Here is a 26,070-nt window from a genome sequence, read left to right as displayed (position 1 = left end):
TGCTTACTTAACCTACACATACAAAGTGAAATTTTTTTTTAACATTTTAGTTAAACAATTTAGCACTAAGCAAACTATCTACATTAGTTTAAATAAATTTAGACATCATTCGAAGTTTTTTTCTAAAAAAAGTAGGGTTTGAATTTTTTTTTGAAAACTAGATTCTTCAAAAAAATTGTGAAAATTCAACAAAACTTGTGTTATATCTTGTGTAAATAACTTAGAAATGATTTAGACTACCTAGGAATCATTTGTAATCAATCTAAATGCAACAAAAAATAAACAAATTGTTTTAAAAAAGCATAGAAAAAAAAATTAAAAAACTTACCTGGAATCTGATTTTCCCTTCAAATCCCCTTCAAATCCACTTGGAATCACTCAATAATCACCCCAAATCACCTTGCTAGCCCTTCCAAGTGAGTTTCCCCCTTCTCAGCCCAAAACAATATTGGAAAACAAAAAATGAAAGCATTTTTAAGCCGTTTTCGGCTGATAAGGAAACGCGGGCGAGTTTTTGGCAAAATCTCGCCAAAAACTCGGCGAGTTTTCCTGGCGAGTAGAAGTTGTTACTACTCGCCAGGTCCAAAAACTCGGCGAGTTTTTTGTCACTCGCCGAGTTTTCGGCGAGTGTATCATCTATGCTTTAGACGGTCAAATTAGGCCTCAATATTTCTCAAAACGGTTGTAATTGAAGTGAGCAGGTCATGGAGATCCTGAACTCTAAAAGATCATGTTGGAAAAAAAAGGCTTTGTTGGCTACTTGAGCCAAAGGTTATGGCCTCTAAAAGCTATGCTTTCACATCATTCTCCTCTATTTGAAAAGAAACTCAGCTCCTACGAGTTGCCTTGATTAAATTTCCAACATTTGGTTCTATTCAGCCTTTTCGATTCCCATTTTGAGATCCAAGTGTTATTCTCTTGTTGCAATTCTTCCCACTATACCAAATACCTATTCCATTTATTCTTTTTTTGTTATAGGTACTTGCTGCTTCCAATTCACTTCTTCCCCTCCATCTTCGTTATCTTCTTCATGAAATGCATATAAAGTTGAAACACTAAACATTGGAGAAATGTCAAAATTTTGTGGCAAATTTACCTCATAAGAATTGTCATTTATTTTCTTCAAAATTTTGCACTGAACAATCTTCATAGACTTCATCTTGTTGTGTGTTCCGTAGGGAGATCTCTCTCTTTTCAAATATATCATCACTAAATCTCTCTCTTCAAATACTTGTGGCCTTCTTGTTGCATTAGCTATTGCCTTACATTTCTTATTGTTGCCTTGTAGCATTCTTCTTACTCCATTTTGCAATTGCTATATGTGCTTTGCAAATACATTTGCATCATCACTGGCCCGTTCTGCAATTGGTAGCTGTAAAATCCCTTACCAAAATTTTCCACTTTTTTTGTTGTTCATACAATAGGTATTTCGTCAAACAGTTTACATGCGTAAGAAAATGGATAATTTCTGTTTGTGTTCTTTCTATTGTTTAAATTTATGATATACAAATTTTGGATGACACTCGGTTTCTTTGGCAATGATATTAGTTAAATTATTTTCTCTCACAACGCCTAGTCCGAAAATGGGGACATTACATGGACCAATTCTAAAACAATCTTAGGATTCCTACCATAAATAATTTGGATTGGTTATTTTCCTATAAACTATTTATCAAAGTGTTATATGCAAATTGAATATGTTTTAAAGCCAAGCCCCATTGCTTGGGCTTCTCTAAAACAATGTACCTCAACAGAATTCTCAAACTTTTATTTACTACCTTAGTTTGACTAGCTGTTTAAGGGTGGTACGCACTACTAAATTGCAATTTAGTTCCCAACTTCTTCCATAGAGCCCTACAAAATAACTTATTGTATTCTAGCTTGAAGTAATGGATTTTGGAACACCATGCAACCTCACAACTTCTTTGAAAAATAGATCTGGTACTCTAGTGGCATCATTGGTTCTCTTGCATATAATAAAATGAACCATCTTTGAAAATATATCTACAACAACAAATATTGTATCATGTAATGTCCCCTTTTCAAGCATAACTGGTTTGTGAACAATTAGTCTTTTTGCTGAGTTTTCCCATGGGCTAATTGGTAAGCAAGGGAGAACTCCAAAGTCTTTGGAGAACCCATGATTATTCAAGTAGTGATGTTGTTCATGGTAGTGAGTTCAAATGATCTTGTTGAGCCTCATGGTGCTTTCACATACCCATTTGCTGATAATACAAAATATTGAGCAACAACAACAATAACCAGCAAACTGGAGTCCATAAACACTAGGTTTGCTTTTTAATTTAATTTTAATTCCCTTGTCTCCAAAGTGGGGCCTATTCCAATAAGGCCTCCCTTTTTGTATATACTACCCCTGTTTGGCACTAAATCTTTTTGCCTTTTTTTACCCAATCCGCTACGAAGGTATTTTGTCAAACATTTGGCACCTTACTGAAAGCAATCTTCACCATGACATTTTAACAAACAGTTTGCAGATTTCCTTCTTCTGAGTAGTTTCAGTTTTGCAAGATGATGATGTTTGTTTATTTGTTTTCTGTAGTATTTGCAATTAAATTTCTAAACACAAATCCCTTGTAAACTTGCCACTTTGCTCAAACAAAGAAAACTCAAACACATTCAATCTTGGAAGATATTTATCCATTAACAGATTGCTGATTGAACATTAGCATGACATAAATTAACCAATTCCACTAGCATTGCCAAATCAAGAAAAGCAGATTTAAGAATGACAGAACCGAAACATTCAAATCTGACATTAATTTGATGAAAAGAACCTTGCACAAGTCTGATAAACAATCTGAAATGGTCTCTATTACTAATGCAGCAAGGTACAGACAAGGACAGCATCTAAAACCAAGATTATTGTGCTCCTTAATACATCATGAAACCTTCATTTAAACTCTCAGAATTGCAACAAAAAATCCAAATAGAAGTAGATTCGTAACAATAGACTTCTAACAAGTCACAGAAGACATGAATAGTGAATCAGCATCAAAGGTATGGATAATCCTCATTGATTTTGCTTCCAATTGGCAGCAGTATAGTTCTAGAATCTCCTAACTGTCAATCAAAACTTTGATATGTTATGCAGTCCCCTCAATACTCAATGTCCAGATGCAAATATCACTTCCAGGTGTCACCAAATACCAATTAAATATTGTTGCAGCAGTCACATAAGTACTATATATTGTTGTTGAGGTCTTGAAATGTTCCTCAAACTGCCCAGTTTGCATACGATGCGACAGACTTCACTAAGATTTCTGATATTATTTATAGCAATCTCACAAAAATCAATATACAGCTATATATGACTGCATGCAGATCATACTAGAGTCCTAGTTACAATAGAACTCCAGAGAGGTGTCTATTTTTTTCTCCAAATTGCATTCTCTTTTGTTGGCCTGGCTGCATGGTAGTTAATTTATTTATTTATTAACCTCTTTACATTCCTTACCCCACACTACTCTAATAAGCTGGTCAATACTTTTAGAGGTCCTAAATTGACTAGGATTCTCCAAAGTGGAGCTGCCTTTACATTTAAACCCAATAAGAAGTTGTACGGCAGATTTTAGAGTCCTAAAGGGGTCCAAACTCTTCCAAAAAGTGACACTGCTGCTTATATCTTTTTCCAACTTCTTCAAGATGCTAGGTGGTGTTGGTGTTTGTTTTATCATCTACCAAACATTAGAATAAGATACCCAAAGGTATTCTATCCTCTCCTGAAAAATCACTACTGATTCCAAGGTCTATATGTGCGAACAAGCGACTTTAGTGGGATAGCTACTCGGGTAGTGTTTGCTGAAAATCTCAAGGGGGACTTACGTTAACAATTGTCTTTGAAGCTGCTGGACTTAAACGGATTTATCAATTCTAGGCTCTCTTTTTTTTTAGATTTTCCGGGATTTAGACTTTCAAAAAGGGAAAAAGGGATAGGGTTTGAGAAAGTTGATCTAATCCTACGAACTCCGGAGATGGTATCAATTGGGTGCTCTCGGGAAACCACATTTTGCTTCGCCACATTGAGGACAACTACACAAAGCGGGTGCAATATTCAATGGGTTGTGCTTATGATTGAAATATTGGCATGCACAGAGGATAGGCTTAGACTAACTTTGCATAGTGAGATGGAAATCATCCATTCACCAAAAGTATGAGCGGAGATACACCGTCAATTAACACTTATCAAATCCTTCATTCAATTCTACTAACATGAAAGCAAAACTAAATTAATTTTAACTAAGGTGTTGAGGAAATTGAAACCATGCTAATCATTCAAACAATAGAGATTACAAAGCCTTAAGAGAAAGCGCACATGCAATATATTATTTGAAAATGACCTTCACGCAACAATATGTCAAAAACTTCACACTCTCCAAATGAGAGGAGGTAGCCTTATATAGTTTCCAGAAAATAAATGAACGACCGAGATCAAACAGTGATCAAGGGCCCAGATTGGAAGTTAAAACCCTAATTAGGGTTTCCCAAAACTAACTACCCCTCGACCAATAAGAAAATTACATTTGGGGACACTTGTCCTTCTTGCTAAATATGAACCATCACTGAAAATAGAAAGTTGTTGCACTGTGAAGTGTGCCCTTCTAGAAGCTTCTGGATAAGTCAGGTTCATTGAATCTGGGCATGTTGACTTGGAGCAATCTGATTGGTCGGAAGATGACGAGCGCCACCGTAGCGTGAGTCACTCCTAATCTTGCTGAGGCGGCGCAGGAGTAGGTACGGGAGCTGGATCAACTCCTTGGGGCAACAATGGATGTTGCTCTCTTCCTTGAATCTGTGCTTCAATGCGATCAGCAATCGCTTCCTCCTCTTCAAGGATAAAACACATTTGACACCAGTCAGGATAATTTCTTTTTACACTCCAAGATAAGCTGTATAATTCTGTGATGATGTTTTCCTGCTCGTCGTTGAAATTCAAGTCTGGTTGTAGTACTGGTTCAGGAGGAATGATTGGCAGGCCCATGAAGCTCAGAAGGAAAATTGTTGAATTTCTTAGAATGATTTCTTGTTGACGACTCTATGCTTGCTTCTTCGTGGCTCCAATTTATGTTGGCGCGAGAGGAGGGTGAAATCTCTAAATGACCCCTTGCAAATATGAAATGATAGGATCAAGTTGTTCAGACATTCGCTGTGATCATGTCCTCCTTCTAGATACCCTGAAATTTGGAGAAGAATTTCTCCATGCCTTCATCATAATTGAGGAAATTGGAATTTTCTTTGTGAAACATTTCCCATACAGCGTCAAATTTTGGCTATCTTCACGCTCAGATGAACCTTGCTCGTGAACTTGTCCTCAATCCTCCGTTTGGCTTGAAACTCCAGCTGCGATCTCTAAGATGATCCCGCTTCTACTACCATCTGCGACCTACAAAACCAAAGGAAATTAAGTTAGAAATCTATCTTTTAGTGCAAAGTTTCAAAGGTTAGATGGCAGAATGCTTTGATCTTCCGATTTTTCAATACTTTTAGCTTTGAAACAAGCTGCAAACACTTGAAAGAAAGAATGTTTAATCCAAAATGATTCTCTTATCAAAATTTTAGATAAACCCGATAAAGACACCTCCAATACACTCATAAAAAATTAGAAAATTGATAAGTCTACCCACCAATCAACTTCACCTTTGACAGAAATGAGAATATAGAAGGAACAAAACTCAGAAAACTTGAAAGTTCTGCCTTCTATTAGTTGATTGGACTTCAAAATCTGCAGATACTTGATAAGAATGAAGTTGAAAAATTAAAACTCCTTCAAAATTATGCTCAATCTGCAAGAGATCACCCTGCAACACCTCCAATCTGTAATAAACCCTCAGACCTGCAAGAAGCTTGCTTGAAAATGCTCTCACTCTTCATAAAATTCGAACTCTTATTGTGCAATAATGAGAGGAGAGATTGTTTATTTGTATTCAAACTTAAATTCAAAGTTAGAAACACGCAAATGCACTTCCATTCTTGACTTCAATTCGACCTTGCTTATGGAAGAAGTTTCTAATTTAGTCTTTAGTTGGCTTGTCATCTCTTCAAGTTCGAAAATCTTCTTCTTGGTTCACAAAGTGCAAGTTTCTAAATTGATTTTTAGTCCATAAATTCAAACTTGATCTTGAGCTATCTTCTTTCAAAACTTTCTAATTCCATCCACAGTTCGAATTCTTTCTCAATCTGCACTATATCTTCTTCCAAAACTTTCTAAATCAGTTAGCAATGACTTATTTTTGAACTTGCTGTTGACTTTGCTTGACCTCCAAGTGTAGGGCGGATTTTTGAGTGACCTTCATCATCCTTCTTGAGTAGGGCGGAGTTTGAAGCATCTCTATGATCACCTTGGATAGGGCGGAGTTTTGAGTGATTACTTCCAAGTGACTTTTTCCTGTTCTCTTCAAATGTCTTCCTCCTAGGGCAGACTTTTCATGTTTGAGAACCTTTCACTTCATAGGGTGCAGTTTAATTCTTAGGCTCCACTACTTTGCTTGGAGGGCGGAGTTTGAAGAGATAGGCATCTGCCTTCATCACCTTAGGCGGACTTTTTAGAAGCGTGCACACCATTCACCATCGTCTCATAGGGCGGACTTTTGTAGGCTTGGCATCATGGGCGGAGTTTTGGAGGTATGCAACTTGGGCGGACTTTCTACCTTATGCTCCAAGGCTGACTTTGGAGAGACCAAAAAGGTGGACTTTTGGAAGCTCAAGACCATCACCAAGGCGGACTTTGATGAGTGCTCCTTTAGGGCGGACTTTTTAGGCATCTCCATAGGGCGGAGTTTTGAAACTACTTCACTTGCTATCATCCCACAAGGCGGACTTTGAAGACTACCTCCAAGGCGGACTTTGACTTTCAAGAGATCACCAAGTAGGGCGGAGTTTGAGACACATGCTTCAAGGGTGGACTTTCACAGACATCCATTCATCATCACCTTGGGCGGACTTTTTATAGCATCTCCATAGGGTGGACTTTTTAGCTCTCTCCATGGGTGGACTTTTCATGCCTCTCCATGGGCGGACTTTTCATCCCTCTCCACAAGGCGGACTTTTTTGACTTCACCAAGTAGGGCGGACTTTTGATTTACATCCATGAGGGCAGACTTTTCTGACCACAGCTTGGGCGGACTTTTTCCTGTTCATGATCATAGGCGGAGTTTCAAGAGATCACCATCATGTCGGAGTTTTGAAAGACTACCAAGAGGGCGGACTTTGAAGGCATCTCCATGAGGGCGGAACAACTCTTGACACCAAGTCTGTTTTGTCTATATATGAAATATAACATTTAAGTATAAGTGGTATTTCAATATGTCTTTTCTCTTTCTTATACTTAAATGTTATATTGAAATACCACTTATACTTTAAGTTATATTTCATATATATTGTCAGGATGTTTGAGAGTGGTTCAGATCTCTAGGACTTATAATGCAAATTCTAGTTTTTAGGAGATTTTTCAAAATTTCAAACTTAGTCAAATTTCAGGCCAAATCAGGATGAGATATGCGAATTTCCAGACTTAGATGATTTTTCGAGCTGATTATCCTTTGAATGTGCCATGACCCCCCTAAAATATAGGAACTTAGTTTTTTGGGTCAAAACTTGAAATTTTTTGATAGCTTTCGATGCATGCCAGTGGTACCAATGCAAACCCTAGGCCCCCACTCCAAAAAAGCAAAAAGAAGGCATCCCAAAAAATAGGGAAAACTTTCTAAAAATAGCCATACCGGGGATTGGGCTAAAAATGCCAAAAATAGAACTTCCTAAAAAATAGGAAAAAGCAAAAAAGCAAACTTTCTAAAAATAGAAAGTTGTTCAAATTCGTTCAAATCAATTGTGTTCTTCGTCCTTTGGCCTTTTTGGGCACTTTGACGGTATCCAGACTCTGTTATCACCTGGCTTGCAAAAACTGACTTTCAATCTCTAGGACTCAAACCGTTCAAAACTGACACTTGGCAAAACTGAAGCGGAAGGCCACGGGGCACTAACAAAAACCCTAGAAAGTAGGAAAAAGGGAGGGTCCCCATTTGCAATGGGGCGATGGGTGAAAAAGGTCATAACAGGTGGCTACAAGAGTCCAAAAAGAATCAAACACTACTCCTTAGAAGGCTGCGACTCTTTGGAAAGACCAATGCTGAGTCATTTTTGTCTTAGTGATTCCCTCTTGCCTTCTTGTAATTTGATCTTTACTCTATTTTGTCTTCAAAACCCTCGATTTAATAAGGACCACACCAAAATCAATGAATAGCATCCCAATATTATAATGCAGTCCACGATGAATAGAAATCATATGTCTTTTCCCTCTAGCTATGCCAAAACTTTGCATAATAATATTTGATTCTACTATACTAAATTTTTTCACTTAAATGTGCTCAAAACAATGGCATACAATCTCAAACTTTATCAAATATAAAATATTATTCTATGGAGCACACAAGCATGCAACTCAAGAAACTTCATCAAACAGAAACTTCAAACTTGAAAAGACTTGCAATACCAAAGTCAACTTCGAACATGTAATCACACCCAAGTTGAGACTCTACACGAATCCCACAAGACCAACTAGGGTGGATCTCTCACCACTGTAGTTGATCTTCTTTAGAAGGTTTTTTGTCCTCCAGAAGAATGAAACAACAATCCGCAAACCCCAAGGGTTTCCAAAGACCATATCATAATCTTTAACATATCCAATGAACTCCTCAAATGCCATTTTATACTTTTTCCAACCAACTTACAAAAAGCTCCATTTTAAAAACACTATTAATTTAAACTTCCTTTTAACTTCGTAAATGACCTTTTCATTAAAATAATGAAAACTTGACACATAAGGTCCCTATTAAATGCACCCATGATTTAAAACTTTTTGCCTCAGTTCGACAAGCTATGACACTAAGGTGCTTGTAAAATATTGAATGTAATTTAAATAATTAAAACAAACCATTAATGCACCAAATTAGTGAGAATTGTTTAAACACATCGGAATCAAAATTTGATTGTATTGGAGTGATTCTAATGAAGAATAATGATAAATGGAGCAAATCAGACAACTTACTAAAAATAGAAGGCCTCTCCAAGAATCTTGGTGACCAAACCGAAAGTTGGAAATAACATTTGAAAGATGCATATGAGTCCTCTAGATCACCTGAGCTCACTGGAAACATCAAATTACTCGTTTGACCAAACATACACCCACCGAGAAAGTCGAAGTCAATTGCAGTGCAAGAAAACTAAAAAATGGGGGCACTTCACTTTTTAAATAATTTGCACTTTACATTAATACTGGTGCCCATATAGTCCTTCTATAAGATATATTAAAATAACAATAAAGTTAAATCTTTATAATTCAATAACTTATCATTATTTAATTTAATATTATCAAACTATATCAAATATTGGTATATCATCATTAATACTGACCATACTAATAGTAATATTGTCAATTGGCTTAGTCGGTGTTTGAAACTAATGTACTAAAATTGTGTGGGAAAACCATCCAAAACCACTTCAAAAAAGAGCATTGCAAACATCTCAACCACTTGAGTTCAAAGAAACTCTCGTCTCTATTGGAACAACTGTCATCATGAGGTCCTTAACCCAACTTATTAGCCAATGGGAGCCTGTTGCATAGGCTAATTGTTGAAATGTGATAGCTAGATCAGATTATGTTGATTAAATTTTAATGTTGCCTAAGTGGCAATTAAAATTTAATGTATATTGTAATAACAACAATATCATGAGCAATTACTTGTAAAGTATTGGGCTGGGCCCAATTAGAGAAAATAATGTAACTTGTAGTTCAATTATAATCCCAAATTTGGGCGCCAATGTAAAGGAATAAAATATGAAATCAAGTCGGCCAAATAGGTCAGCCGACTTGGGAAAGAAGATGATTGAATCTTGTATATAACAAGACTCAATCTATACATTCAAAGGACAAGCATTCCATCATCAACGAATATTTGCTCTGCTATCCGTGGTCTTCTACTAGCGAATTTGTCGTCCTAATTAATGCGAATCTGTTCTTGTGGCTGGGCGAATTAGTGTGGAATCTGAGCTATGAATCTACCTTATATCTGGGCGAACTATTGATCATTCTGAGCTCCATTCCAGACCCAAGTCTGATCACCATTGTGGAGTAGACTTGTGCAAATTATGGGTGACTATGTTGGGCGATATTGAGTTGTCTAACTCACTAATTTAGAGCAGCGATCATCCTCTTCCGTGGTGCCGAAACCCTACTTGTGGGATCAGCGAATTAGGGCTTTCACATCAGTGATTTAGATTGGGCAAAGCTCTGCCCTAGGTTGGTAGGTTGGTGACTTAATCAGATAAGTGATCTGATCTTCATTGTACTTGTAATTTGCTCATGATTAAAGGATTTTCATTTGGACTTGATGTTGGGTTTTTCCTCCAAGAGGGAGGTTTTCCCAGGGTATTCTTGGTGTCTTGTCTCTTTTGTGTGATTGCTTTGTGTTATTTCCAAGTTATATCTAAATCTGATCACTAAAATTAACATGGTATCAGAGCTTGGTTCATAAATAGTTGTGATCAGGTTTATCAATTTTTCAGTCTAACCTATTGTTCAAAGTTCAGTTTTCATGGCTTCTTATCTTAGGACTAAAGATAGGTTGGAAGGTTCTGTCAACTACACTTCTTGGAAGGTTAGAATAATGATGGCCTTGAATGGCCTTGTTGAATATGTCAGTAAGGATGCTGCTGAACCTAGTGGCGAAGAAGAAAAGGAAGCTTGGAAGAAGAAGGACTACCAAGCGCGAAGGATAATAATAGACTCCGTCAAAGATCATATTGTGACAAGCATCTCCAAAATGGAGACTGTAAAAGAAATGTTTAGCACTTTGGAAAAGATGTATGAGATCAACAACAGCAGTCATATACTATCATTAAGGCAGCAACTTAATCACATCAAATTAGAGAAGGAAGAACTTGTAGCTGCTTACTTCATGAGGATCTCTGAGCTAAAGGATTAGCTCTCTACTGTTGGAAAGACTGTTGAAGCTAGTGACCTAACTATGATGGCTCTAAATGGTCTTCCTCCATCATGGGAACCTTTTGTTCAAGAAATCAGTGCAAGAGCTGAGCTTCCTCAATTTGATCGATTGAGGGGAGATTGCATTCAAGAAGAATCACACTTGGCTGCTAAAGGAAAAATCAGAAGCCCTCATGACAATGTTCATCATGTCCTCACAGCTAAGGAGGAAGGTGGCCATTGGAAGAAGAATAACTTCAAGAGAAACAGAGATTTCAGACCCTCTGCTCTTGATTCAAGGAAGAAGCCAAGGGACTTGTCTCACATCCGATGTTTCCGATGTAACAAGTTTGGTCACTTTGCAAAGGACTGTCAATCTCAGCTCGAGCAAGGAGAAGCAAACCTAAATGAAGTCTCAGAACAATAGAATAATGAAGATTTCCTCTTTGTCTCAGCCTTGTCAAGCAATGTTCAGTCAGATAGTAACACGTGGCTGATTGACAGTGGTGCATCTAGACACATCACATGCTATCGGGAACATCTCTTAGATTTGGTAGAGGAGTCCAACCTTCATGTGACTATTGGTGACAATGCTCGTTATGCAGTAAAAGGTTTTGGCTCTACTTCGTTAAAATTAGATTCTAGTATTTCCCTTCATTTCAGTAATGTTTTGTTTGTACCTGAAATAAAAAGGAATCCAATCTCTATATCTGCTCTAGAAGATAAAGGTTATCAGGTTGTATTTTATGAAGGGAGAGTTCTTGCATGGCCTAAGGAGTCCAACCTCAAATCAACTCGTGCCATCGGGATTAGATATGAAAGCCTATACAAGCTTTCAACTCTCACTTTCAATTAAAGATATAGTTGATAGATTTTTTTTTTTAAACTATGCTATGGATCCATTTTGTAAGTAAGAGTAAATCAACAAGTTTTCTGAATTTATCACTTGGATAGGGATTAAGAGGGAGTTACATATTCCCCATAATCCTTAGTGAATGCATTATATTTAGTAAAGCTTAAACATATTGTTGTTTTCTAACCATTGATGTTGAAATCTGATTTACATCTCTAGTGTTGGATTTGAGAGAGTATGACTAAACATTTGAATTCAAATCAGTTCTGAATTTATAATTGCTATATGATTATTACAAGGGTGTTCTTGATCATAATTATGTGTTTTATGATAAAACTAACATGTGTTCCTTGTTTCTTTGGAATATACTTTGGCTAAGAGGGAGTTTTCAGCTCCTATGATACATTGTGTGTATCTTCCACCCTCTACGGAGTGCAAGGTGGGAACACCCTCTGTGGAGTGCAAGGTGGTAGTTTCTTTGAGGTATAATACCTCTTCCACCCTCTGCGGAGTGCAAGGTGGTAGTTTCTTTGAGGTATAATACCTCTTCCAAGTTCACCCTTTGCAGAGTGCAAGTTGGCAGTTTATTCTTCTCTGTAGAGAAATTTTGAGGTGTAAGACCTCTTCCACCCTCTGCAGGCAATGCAAGGTGGATCCATCCTCTGCAGGTGTGCATGATGGATATCATGGAAGGAATCCATGATCGTATTCTTTGAATCCATCCTCTGCGGATGTGTATGATGGATATCTATGGTTGTATCTCAGATCCATCCTCTGCGGATGTGTATGATAGATATCATGAAAGAAGTTCATGATGTATATATATATATATATATATATATATTTGTGTATTCATTTCTTTTAGGTGTGCATAATGAACATTTTTGGATCCATCCTTTGTAGAAGTGCATGATGGAGCATGGTCATGATGTGACTCTATTTTTCATAGAATCCTCTCTAGCTAAGAGGGAGTGTTGAAATGTGATAGCTAGATCGGATTATGTTGATTAAATTTTTATGTTGCCTAAATGGCAATCAAAATTTAATGTATATTGTAATAACAACAATATCATGAGCAATTACTTGTAAAGTATTGGGCTGGGCCCAATTAGAGAAAATAATGTAACTTGTAGTTCAATTATAATCCCAAATTTGGGCGCTGATGTAAAGGAATAAAATATGAAATCAAGTCGGCCAAATAGGTCAGCCGACTTGGGAAAGAAGATGATTGAATCTTGTATATAACAAGACTCAATCTATACATTCAAAGGACAAGCATTCCATCATCAACGAATATTTGCTTTGCTATCCGTGGTCTTCTACTAGCAAATTTGTCATCCTAATTAATGCGAATCTATTCTTGTGGCTGGGCGAATTAGTGTGGAATTTGAGTTGTGAATCTACCTTATATCTGGGCGAACTATTGATCATTCTGAGCTCCATTCCAGACCCGAATCTGATCACCATTGTGGAGCAAACTTGTGCAAATTATGGGCGACTATGTTGGGCGATATTGAGTTGTCTAACTCACTAATTTAGAGCAGCGAGCATCCTCTTTTGTGGTGCCGAAACCCTACTTGTGGGATCAGTGAATTAGGGCCTGCACATCAGTGATTTAGATTGGGCAAAGCTCTGCCCTAGGTTGGTGACTTAATCAGATAAGTGATCTGATCTTCATTGTACTTGTAATTTGCTCATGATTAAAGGATTTTGATTTGGACTTGATGCTGGGTTTTTCCTCCAAGAGGGAGGTTTTCCCAGGGTATTCTTGGTGTCTTGTCTCTTTTGCGTGATTGCTTTGTGTTATTTCTAAGTTATATCTAATCTGATCACTAAAATTAACACTAATACTCCACCAATTGAAGTGTTTAGGAAGGAGACATTACAATCTGCACTTCCCAAAATTGCTTTTCCTCAAGCAATCTCAAATTTGGATGCTGCAAACTTTGTTCATTCTCCCATGTTGCCTCCTCCACCAATTGTTTTTTTCCATTTGAGAAAATATTCTTTGATGACCCTCTTCTAAAAAGTGCACTTCTTGTATTCTATGATGGCTTGTGGAATTAGAATTAGCTACCCCTCCTTATCCAATGGTGGCAACTCTAATGAGGGAACCACATTATGCACAAGCGCTTTGTTGAGTCTGGAGACATGGAACTCAATATGCACTATGCTACTAGTCGGTAACTCAAGCTCATTGGCAACCTCTCCAATACTCTTGGAGACTTGGAAGGGAGCATAGAACCCGGTCTTAAGCTTCTCTTCTCTACTCTTCTTGAGAGTAGACTTTCTATATGGTTGGAGCCTCAAATACACAATGTCACCCACCTCAAAACTGCACTCTAACTAATGCTGATCAACATATAGCTTCTGCTGATTATTGCCTGCTGCAAGTTCTCCTTCAAAGATTTCATGATATTTGGGCTTTCTTGCAACAAATCTCTTGCCTTAGACACTCTTCTATACCCAAAGAGCAAATCAATGAAATTGGGTGCCTCATACCCATACAATGCCATAAATGATGACATCTTGATAGGCATGTGATAGGTAGAATTGTAGCAATACTCTCCAAGGTGAAACCATTTTACCAAAGCTCTGTAATGTGGTGGTAGCTAGTGCTAGGACTGAGCTCAGTCCCATTCAATCAGAGAAGCTCTTGCCAAAAGAGACTTAGGAACTTGCTGTCCTTATCACTCACTATACTCTTGGGCATCCCATGCAATCTGAAAAACTCCTTGAAAAATAGATCAGCTATCTATGTAGCATTATATGTTGCAGAAATAGCAAAGAAATGTGCAAATTTGGTGAACCTGCAAACCACAACATATATGCAATCCTTGTCCTATACCTTAGGTAGCTCGAAATTGAATTCCATAGAAATACATTCCCATTTTTGATTAGGAATGGGTAAGGGTTGACATAGACCAGCTAGATAGATGTGTTGATTTTTATTTGACAAAGGCTATCCCATGTGACTGTCCTCTTAAAGATCTGCCCTTTTGTCTTTTTTAACTACCCTTTTACCATGTCCTAAAAACTGGTCATGAAAAATCCTTATCTTTCTTCTCTACTACTGGACCTTCTATGCATTGACACTTGAGGCTCTAGCACTGTCACACACTTCTTCCTTCAGGATGCTAGTCTCTTCACAAAGGCTTCAAGTGCTACGGTGGTCTCTTCATGACCCTTTGTCATGATTGCCTTTTATAACTTCATAATCACTCCGTTTTTTCATCACTTGTCTGCTGTCACCAATGGAAGTTTTTGGAGATCATTTATCATTTTCACCTTTCGGTCTTGGACTATAGGTTCATGACTTCCTTCAAACTTATATTTCATGTTTGTCACCTGCCATGTAATATATACTTTTCTGACCAAAAGCCTTAAAAATTTGATATGACTATCGACTCATATCCTTGCTTTCTCAGTACCCCATTTTTCATGAAGGACAGTGACTTGGCATTCTCTTTGACTGTCTTCACTGATGTCTTATACTCCTTGCTTTGACATGTCCTCTTGTTCAGCGACTGTCTTCATCTAGAATATCACCTTTTCTTCATTTAGTACTTCTCCTTACCAAAACTGTTGTCACTCTTCACTGCAGTCTTGGAAATGTTCTATGTACCCAAAGGATACAGTAAAACATTAGATGTAATACATCAATAATCCCTATCTTGAAAACTATCTTTTTGGGCTCCTCCCTAATAGACTTGTCACAAAGACACTCTAACAGCTTTACACTTCATGCGTTGTTTTAATGTAATGGGGATATGTGAGGGGTTTTGGTAATAGTAAACCATCGTATTTGCTGATCATAGAATACACTCCACAGGCAAAGCATCACCATCATTAGGTAAGGTTACAGTAAAACATTAGATGTAATACATCAATAATCCCTATCTTGAAAACTATCTTTTTGGGCTCCTCCCTAATAGACTTGTCACAAAGACACTCTAACAGCTTTACACTTCATCCGTTGTTTTAATGTAATGGGGATATGTGCGGGGTTTTGGTAATAGTAAACCATCGTATTTGCTGATCATAGAATACACTCCACAGGCAAAGCATCACCATCATTAGGTAAGGTTTTTTATATATAACAAACAACATTGAAAAACTCAATTGCAAGGGTTTTGTATGAAACAAACTGCCCATAAATTTCTGCGTGCATATCCTTGCATGGACATTGTACTCTAGACGTATCCCTGCAACCCAACGACCTATTGGTTAAAAGTACTATGGCTCTTGGAACATTAAGGAATTATGTATCAGCTAATCTTATCTTTCACATCAATAAGTTTAAGACAGTTAAAGATGCTTGGAAAAGCCTTGTTCAATTGTATGGCAAAGTTGATGAGATTAGAGGTTATAAGCTTAGCCTGCCTTACCTTGTGCTTATTGCCAAGTTGGGGCTAGGATGGGGCAAGTTGAGGCAAGACTAGTCCTCTAGGGATGTATGTAGCTGCGCGCAAGCCACGTGCATTGGGCGAACCCAACCCTCAAAGTCGAGCCTGAGACCAATGGGGAGCAAACCCACGGCCCGAGCCAAGGTTAAAAATGCCTTTTGAAAAGACTAAGCATTTAAAAACTCACAAAATCGCTAGGTCTAATTTCTTCAATCTAAAAAACTCGCCCCACTTGAAAGACTATTTCGACTAAGGAGTAAAATAGGTTAACAGGTAGAGAAGCTCTATCATACCGAAATCACATTGGACTTCTTAGCATATAGAGATGCACTCTCTAATATGCTCAAGACCTCCTCAAGATGCCTCATATGCTCTTCCCATGTCTTACTAAAAATTAGGATATCATTAAAAAATGTTAACACAAATTTCCTCAACTATTTTCTAAAAACCTGATTCATGCAACTCTAGAAAGTAGTTGGTGCATTTGTCAAACCTTAAGGCATCGCCAAAAACTCGAAGTGTTCAAAACTTCAAAGTGGCATTTGAATGCTGTCTTCTCTCTGTCCTCTTTCCTCATCCATATTTGATCATAGTTTGACCTCATATCTATCTTCGAAGAGTAGCAAGGTCCATGCAACTCATCGATCAACTCATCAATCCTTGGAATGGGATACCTTATTTATATTGTCTTCTTATCAGAGTTATGAGACTTGGACTTGGCATGGACTCGAGGAGGGTGACTTGACTCGGGACTTAGGACTCGGCAAAGTGAAAAACCCAAGAAATTTAGAGATTTTTAAGGATTTAAAACTTGTTTCATGCACCCTTTATTAAATAAACCTTAAAGACACAATAACATCATCAAATAGAAGTTAATTTGATCACATACACAAGTATACGTTGATCACATAAGTATAAACTATAAACACAAATTGTAGCTAAAGGAAATAACATGCTTAGATATATAAATATTGTCGAATGTATGCAAAACTCTTGGAATATGAAATCCATGACATCAAATGTTTCAAACAAATATCAAAACAATTACTACAAGTCTATGGCTCAAAGGAGCCTATGTTCCTCCTACGAAGGTCTCTAAGGTAGGTCCTAGATGATATAACAACCATAATCTTTGCTTGTGACTCCATGCCACCCTCACCAACATTAGTTGTGCTTGTTTTTTTCGTACTCTATCCTCCTCCTCTGCCATGGCTACAACCTCAGTCTCTCTATCTGCCTGGTCAACCCAATCAAGGTCCTCGTCACCAAAGATAGGATTCATAGCCTTAGTGATCCACTTAGATTTTGGTTCAACCTCCTCTAACGTGATTGGGGTGGATTCATGGTCGAAAAGATGTTTGTGTTTAAGACGAAGGTTGTAATGGACATAGACTAGATCATTCAACCTCTCCACGGATAGTCTATTGTGCCTCTTGGAGTGTATGTGCTCAAATATACTCCAATTGTGCTCACAACCCAAAGCACTGCATGGTTGGTTCAATATGCGAATGACAATCCTTAGAAGGTTTTGTTGGTGTTGGAAATAAGCCACACCCAGACCGACGATGGACTAGTCCAAGAGGGGCCAGTAGCTCAGTGGTAGAGCACTCCAACAGCGTATGGAAGGTCCTAGGTTCGAGTCCTAGCTAGTCCATGTCTCAACATGGTATCAGAGCCAGGTCCAGGCTAGGAGCCCCAAGCACACGAGAGGTGTAGCTTAAGGGGGGGGGTGTTGGTGTTGGAAATAAGCCACACCCGGACCGACGATGGACTGGTCCAAGAGGGGCCAGTAGCTCAGTGGTAGAGCACTCCAACAGCGTATGGAAGGTTCTAGGTTCGAGTCCTAGCTGGTCCATGTCTCAATAGTTTTAGCACCAAACAATTGCCACCATCTATCTGAGATGAGAAAAAGAAAAAAATAAAATTTATTTCCAATTTAAGTTTCAAGTTTTAGCATTTAATAATTATATAAAAAGAGGAAAATTATGCCCTTAAATATATTTTCACCTGGTTGCAATGTCGTCCTTCTATCTTTGCACATTTGATGAGAAAAGAGCTCTCCTTGTGCATTAGTAAAGGCCTCTATCTCGTGGACTATATGGCTGGTATCACCATGCAACATCTGCTCTATCATTGAGTAGAGCCCATTAAGAACCTCATCATCTGCCTTGAAATCAGGACGGAATTAGAATGCCGAATTTAGGAAATAAGTGGCTGCATGGAGGGGCTTGTGAAGTTAAGGGTGCCATCTCCTATCAATGATCTCCCAAAGTATCCCAGACCCATCTTGCAAGAGCCATCTGCAGCTTGTTGCCCTCTAATAAGAGCATCCATCAAATTCAAAAAATGTTCCTCCCTTGGATCTCTAGTATCTTTGTCACCTAGGTTACCTATTCTTTGTCCTTCTATTTCCCTTTGTTCTTTTGCAACCAAATTTGTATTACATCTGTTCCTGCGAGTAATATAGTGATGTGTGAAAGGTTGCTGGTCGAATCATGACATATCATTGCTCTTTCATGTTGAACCCTTCAGGATGGCAGGATACACTGCTATGATGCTACTATAATATGCTTCCTTGTTTATTTGTTTTGTTTTCTGTTGATTGTGTTTGATAGAAGAAGATAGAAGAAGATAGAAGTGCAATAGATTTATAACAGCAAATAAACAAGGAGATTGCTTTCAAATACAATGCCCACAACCAACTAAATTTTGAGAGTTCAGTACATAAATTAAACTAGAGATACCCAGATGATTAAATTTCATTGCAAACATTTCTTTGACATATCCATTTGCTTATAATACAAAATATTGAGCAACAACAACAATAACCAGCAAATTAGAGTCTAGAAACCCTAGGTGCCAACAAGGAGCGCCTCCAAAATGGTACAACCTGCTGCAAAATTGATGCAGCTGGGTTTAGACACCTCAAATGTGCAAACATGAATCACCAAACCCAATTGCCCTCATCCAAGAAGCTCACAACCTCCCAATCAAATTGTATGACCAACCAAGTGTAGTACGGCTTGCAAAAGCAAGAACAAACACTCAAAATCTGCAATGTATTCTCCACGTCCCCTCTCTCCTAGTCTTTTTGAATAATCTTATCAAATAAAATTTGCAAACTGAAAGAGAAATCTGAACCAATATCAATTGCTGAAGCACAATGTGGTCTTTGAAATGAAATCATCAAATCCTCCAAATTGGGTCTCTCACCAATGTGGAAGATGTTCTTTGCAAGGGATTTGTTCACACAAAGCCACAGGATGAACAAGTTCAACCAGCAAAGAAGGATTCTCAAATATCAAACCAAGCATATGAAAAGAGCTACAAAAACTTGCTTTAATAGGCTCCTAAAAAGCTACGCCCCCTTTAGGTTTACTTTTTAATTTAGTTTTGTTTCCCCTTATGTCTCCAAAGTGGCGCCTGTTCCAATAAGGCCTCCATTTTTAAATAATTTGCACTTTACATTAGTACTGGCGCTCATATAGTCCTTTTGTAAGACATTAAAATAATTATAAAGTTAATTCTTTAATTTAACTCTATAAGTTAATAACTTATCATTGTTTAATTTTAAAATATTGGACTATATCAAATATCTAGATATCATCATTAATTGCATCCACCAAATATACAATTTTTTTTTAATACCATCAAGTATCAACTCGCTTAGTCAGTGCCTAAAACTGACTTGCTAAAAATAGTGTGGAAAACCATCCAAAACCACTCCAAAAAAGGGCATTGCAAACATCTCAACCATCTAAGCTCAAAGAAACTCTGTCTCTACTGGAACAACTATAATCATGAGTCCCCTAATCCAACTTTTTAGCCTACGGGAACTTACTACATAGGCCAATAGGACACAAACTAAAGTATTTAGGAAGGGGAGATGCACATAATGCCCTTTGTGAGTTTTTAGCTAAAAAGAATGCTGTTATGATGTTGAAATTTTTCTAATCAACAATTAGTGATGAGTATATCAATATTTTTGTGATAAAAGATAAGAATATGATTGGGAAATACCCAAGAAACACGTGAACCCAATTGATTTTAGACAAAATTGTTGAGAGAAGTGTTCTTGATGGAAGAGCTGATTTTAGTTTGTGGTCAGTGCATAATGCAAATCAGTATATGTTGAAGAAATCAGCTATCCATGATAAATTAATTGAGCCTTCAATTCCAAACTAGGGTCAACTGTTCATTGATATCAAAATTCAATTATGAGTATTGCTAATGAAGATTCTTTACTTGAGCATAGAGCTGTCCTAACTTCATCTCAAAAAATATGCAAGGGAAAGATTAGAGAGGAAGCTCATGTTGGAAATCATGTTAGTGAAAACAAATCAGAAAATTGGTTGTTTGGTGCTGATTGGAAACAAGGATCTAAAGAACTACAAAGTTTGAATAATCAATTATTGGTTTTTGAAGAGAAGGTTGTGAAGGCTTTATCAAGATTTGATAGCACACAGTTTCATTGAAGTACTCTACTGGAAGGCTCAAATTGAAGAGAGACAAAAAAGAGTTTTGGGATGGAACCACTCTTTCTAATATGTAAACTATCAAAGAAGCATTGAAATCAATAAAATCAGAATATTTGCAATTGCTTTCTGATAGGTATCATTCTATTAAGTTTTCTAGAGACCTTGGATGCATACCAAGAGAAGGGGAATGAGGTTGATAAGATTTGCTTGGATGTTAGCTTAGCTCACTAACATCAAGTAGGTGTATTCAAGGCTGCTGCCTTGTCACTTTTTTGTTGCACACATCCTCATCCTTAGTAGCTGCATGCATAATCAAAGAATCATCTTGAAGCTCTGTAACATGTTCCTCATATTAGAATAATATTGTTTATTATTAATTAATGGTCAAATATGTATTATATTGAAAATAATTAGATTCTTTCTATTTACGATTGTTTCTTATTTAGAAACATCATTTTTGTAACTCTATAAGATCTTTTCGATCTTTGTAAATAATTCATTAAATTTTTTACTAATTACTTCTTCCTAATATAGTATCTGATTGAAAAGGTCAAATCAAGTTTTGAGAAAACGTTTTTTTTCTGATTTTGCAACCTTCTGAGTTCGGCTCTTAGTTTTTCGTGCGCGGTTGCAGGATTTTTTCAAGGGTTCACACGATATTGCTTTTCTGCTTTGTGAGTTTCTCGTGTTCAGTGATTCGGCTCTTCAAAACCTGTGATTTTCGACGGGATTTTCTATGCGAAGGGTCTACGCAATTAAAAAAAAACGTGTTGTGTTTCTTCTTTGACGACATTTTCGTCTCTTGCGATGCGATTTGCATTTTTTGACGGGTTTTTCATTTTCTGCGACGACTGCATCTTCTCTATTCATGTTTTTTTTTGTGATTTGCATTTATTTCTTGTGCGATCTCTGCAACTGCACGGGTCTTCGATGATGTGATGTGATTTTGCGTCCTTTTTGTTTTGCAACCCGCAATGTTTTGTGAATTCGTGAGCATTTTTGGCAGGTTTTTTTGGTGACAAATTCCCTCTTTTCTTCTTTCCATGACGTGATTTTGCATTCTACCTGTGGATTTTGGTCTTCTTCCGGCTTCTTTGTTTTTTCTTTTGCACCCGGTTTGTCGTTTTTTGCTTATTTCAACCCACGACGGATTCTTTTTGTGTATTTCGGCTAGGGTTTTGCAGAAAATCCTCAGATTTTTGCCAGAATTTTTTTTAACTGCAGATTCTTTTTGGGTTTTTTGCGAATTTATCTAAGTCTTCATGAGAATTTTCTGGTTATGCTGGAAATTTTTATCTTGAGTTCCGTGCATGTTGTACTTCATCTTTTTTGAAGTCCGTACCTGCATCTACCTCCGTTTTTTTGCATTGGGGTTCATGCTTTGGATTTTGTGCTATCACCTCTTATTTGTTTTTCGTGCATTGGGAAGCGCACAAGATGGCGTCGTTGACCAACTTAATGTTGGGAGGCAGTCAAAGATTCAAAGACAAGAATTATAACACCTGGAAGTAGCGCATGCTGACAATCTTTGAATATCGCCGCCTTGATGATCTTGTTTTGGGAAAAGAGTCTCGTCCTACCACAGTTTGATCAGATCAGGACAAGTTTGATGATCGGAATCGAGAAGCCGTCATGCTTCTCAAGCTCTTTGTCACAGATGACCAATTGCCTCAGATTCCCTCTAGTAGGTCAGCATCAGTAATTAGATTCTTTCTATTTACGATTGTTTGTTGTTTAGAAACTTCTTCTTTCTAACTCTATAAGATCTTTCCGATCTTTGTAAATAATTCATTAAGTTTTTTTTACCAAGGCAATCTCTCCATCAATTTTCATTGCATTAGTCTCCTCAATATCCATGAAAGGTTTCAGCTTTTCCTCACATTGTTTGAACACGTTGTTGACCAACTCATAAGCAGCTTTAGAAACATCCCGTTCTTGCCTCAAAATAGTCAACAACATAGACACAACGGGCTGAGAAATGATATCACTCTCATTTATAGACAGAACCATAATAGTTTTCATGTCTGCAATAACATCTTCATCTAATTGTGACCGAGAAATGGTCAAACATGCTATAGATTAAATCATGTAATCCCAAAAAGTATGGCAGCCCTTCTAGAAATGTGATGACTTTTGATGACCCCAAGATCCTGGAAACCATCCACAATTAGTTGGATTACCTCTCCTTCATTGTGATATATTCATAAGGTCCCTGAGGTGCTAAAATTCTCATGATCTACATCAAACAAGTAGTAACCAACAGCCATATCTCACCATTTGAATGTCTCAATCACCCATGTTGACTCAAAAGTCATTGTAGGAACACGAGCTATCTACCACAAATCAGAAGGCAAGTTCTCTACAATATCAAACATCCTTCTAATTGGATCAGAGTGTTGGAACAACTTTCCTTGTTTGAGATTCTAAACTGAGTTTTCTACTTGTTTTATAAAGTAATTTGGCCAACCACTGTCTGTCCTTTGATGCCATGCTTCAATCTGAAAACCAAATCTTGAAGCCACCCAACTGGCTGGCAGGAAAAATTGTGTTTTAATACCACTGTAGTGTCCCACCCTATTATTGCACTAAATTTTTTCACTTCCCCAAACTGAATAATTTCGTCAAACAATTTGCTTGCAGATGTAGTGTATTGTTTTCAGTTTGCAGTGTGTTTGGAATATTATTTTTCTCATAGGAAAATGCATAATCAGAAATAGCAAACTTCATCAAGAAAGGATGCCATAAATCATATCATAGAGCATATTTCAAAATAATTAAACTTGTGACCTTTATTTTGCTGAACCAGGAAATATTGTTGCCCCTTACAATTCTGAAGTTATAAACAATAATTACATACAGTAATCAGAAGTATACAATAGCAATAATAAGTTTAGTGTCCAATCACTGTAATAGGTCTCCCACGTCCAAGTGTAATGCAATCTTCAGGCACCCAAATTCTGAAGTAGGATTTTCTGCAAACAACATTCTCCAAATATTTATGTGTCTTCAAATACATTGTAGATTAGTGACAAGGTCAGATTTCAAGTGCATTCACCAAAGCCAAGAACATAGAGCAACTGCCAAATAAGAAATTCTAGCCAATAGGAGACCACGTCTAAGTTCATGAACATGCACCAAGGATGCTTGTGACTCACTGCTATGCAAGAGGATGCTGCGCCAAGAATGTCCAACTTCCACGTCCAAGTGATAAACTTAACTCCCACGCCTTTATAAGATAATCAAAACTCCACACTAAAGCAAACTAGCTTCATGCCAAGGAAGGTGGAAATAAATCCATGCTCAACATAGAATCTCATGCCAAGCCAATGACAAAACAATGTTGCCTAATCCTCCAAACTCCACACCAAAAATCTCCTGCAATCTTGTCATGGAAAGTAACCACACAAAGAAATATAAAATATGAAAAGCACTGTGAAATACTTGTTTGATATCTCCAACAAATACCAGCTAGGGTAGATCTTTCACCACCGGAGCTAGTCTTCTTCAAGAGGGATTTCACCCTTGGGAAGGCTGAGATGGACCAAATCCAAATCTCGAGAACTATGCAGGGTTTTCTCAATGACAAATGTCATAAATAATAATCTTCAGCATATTCCAAATGAGTTTCAAAATCCCTTTTTATAAACTCCTCCAAGCCCAGTGCCCTAATTAGGGTTTTGCACTTTTTAATTTAATTTTAAATTCACCTTAATTTTGAAGTCATTTTATTTATACTAAACAACGTTAGTTAAATATTTAATTAACTTTAACATTTTAACATTATTCAAGATAATATCTCAAAATAGCTTGTGTCACCAAGATATCATCAATTTTAGCTATCACTGGCTATATAGAAATAGTAACTTTGCCAACTAATCAAATCGATGACTAGACTGACACTTACTACATGTATTAAGTACAAACAAATTGTCCAAAATCCCTCCTGAAAGTGTCAAACAACTACAATAAATCCTCTAAGCTCATTGGCATTATCAAAATATTCCTCTACACTGGCTAACACAAACTTTGAAAGTTAGTACCAGTTGTAGTACAAGAGAACCCCAAAAAAGGGGACATTACAACATCCTAGGGATGTGGACATTAGGATTTCTCTAGGGAATACATCTTCATGCAACATAGGAATTAAGTTCACAATACTACATTGAATCATAAAATAAACAAAACCACCATAAAAGTACAAAATACCTACTTCAATGTCAATTTGTCAAACTCAAAGGTCATGGTAGATATTCGTTTTTCACTATTAAAATAATAAAATTAAAAATCAATGTCATATGGTCCTTCATAAATATCATCATCAACCTTGACATTAGATGAAATAGGTAGATTAGACTAACCATAAAGAGGGCCAATGGCACTTGTGCTTAGATATGCTGCTGGCTTTTGATTCCAAAAATGCAGAACATTGGGAAGTGGAAGCATCCACTCCAATATGCTTTGGCTCTATGTCCCACAATTTTGTTGCCCCTTCCTTGTAATCACTTTTTATTTATGCAAAAGAAGGTGCAAGTTGGATGCATGTACACAAACTCCTCTACCTTTTCTTGATTTCAATCTATGGTGCTTTATCGAATGGGTGAAGAAGTATGTGCTCCAATTCTGCTCAGATGAAGACAGATTGGAAAACTAATGGGACAAAGAGAGTCATAAAATTGTAAATGAAATTTCAAACTTTAAAATGTTTTAGATAAAGAAATAAGAAACTTGTGTTAAATCTTTGATTGCAAGATACATGAGGTGTTGGAATGCTTGGCTATGGAGGTACCATCAATTGTGTGCATCCTTCTTATATTTATCACAAAGAATGTAGATACTTTTACCATTGTAGTGTACAAAATCAGCAAACTTGTACATGACTACATCCTCCAAATTAGGATTAGTGAAGATCCTAGAAAATGCTTGTATCTTTCGCTTTTTCCGAATCTTTGTATGGTCCAGCCTTTCTTGAAAATAGAGGATCTCAACACTACAATATTTTGCAGTCAATATAAGCACTAAGATGTAGTGGAGTTGTCATTTGTAGTGCCCCCATTTTTCGGCCTAGGTTTGTGGAGAATAAGTAATTCAATAATTAGATTAATTTGTCCAAAATAATGTTCAGGCAACTTATATTTAATTAGTTATGTTATGAGTTGAATATTTTATTTTGATAAAGTGACTTTACCTGATGCAAAAATAAAATAAAATAAAACAACATAAAGTCACTTTTGTAGAGGGAAAAGAATTGTGAATTATTATTTAAAGGTGACTTTTAAATATATTTTTCAAGGATGACTTTATTTTAAAAGGTGACTTAAGTGATTTAAAAGGACAACT

The 26,070-nt window shown here is 37.0% G+C and overlaps 1 protein-coding gene across 2 annotated transcripts in view; it reads left to right on the top strand.

The window, feature by feature from the left end:
- LOC131029721 (uncharacterized) overlaps positions 1-26,070 on the top strand; it is a 75,676-nt gene that overhangs the window by 36,899 nt on the left and 12,707 nt on the right. The window lies entirely within an intron of this gene.

This window comes from Cryptomeria japonica, chromosome 9 (genome assembly GCF_030272615.1).
Source record: "Cryptomeria japonica chromosome 9, Sugi_1.0, whole genome shotgun sequence".
NCBI lineage: Eukaryota > Viridiplantae > Streptophyta > Pinopsida > Cupressales > Cupressaceae > Cryptomeria > Cryptomeria japonica.
The sequence above is the reverse complement of the archived record's forward strand: the minus strand, read 5'-3'. Positions and strand labels throughout refer to the sequence as shown.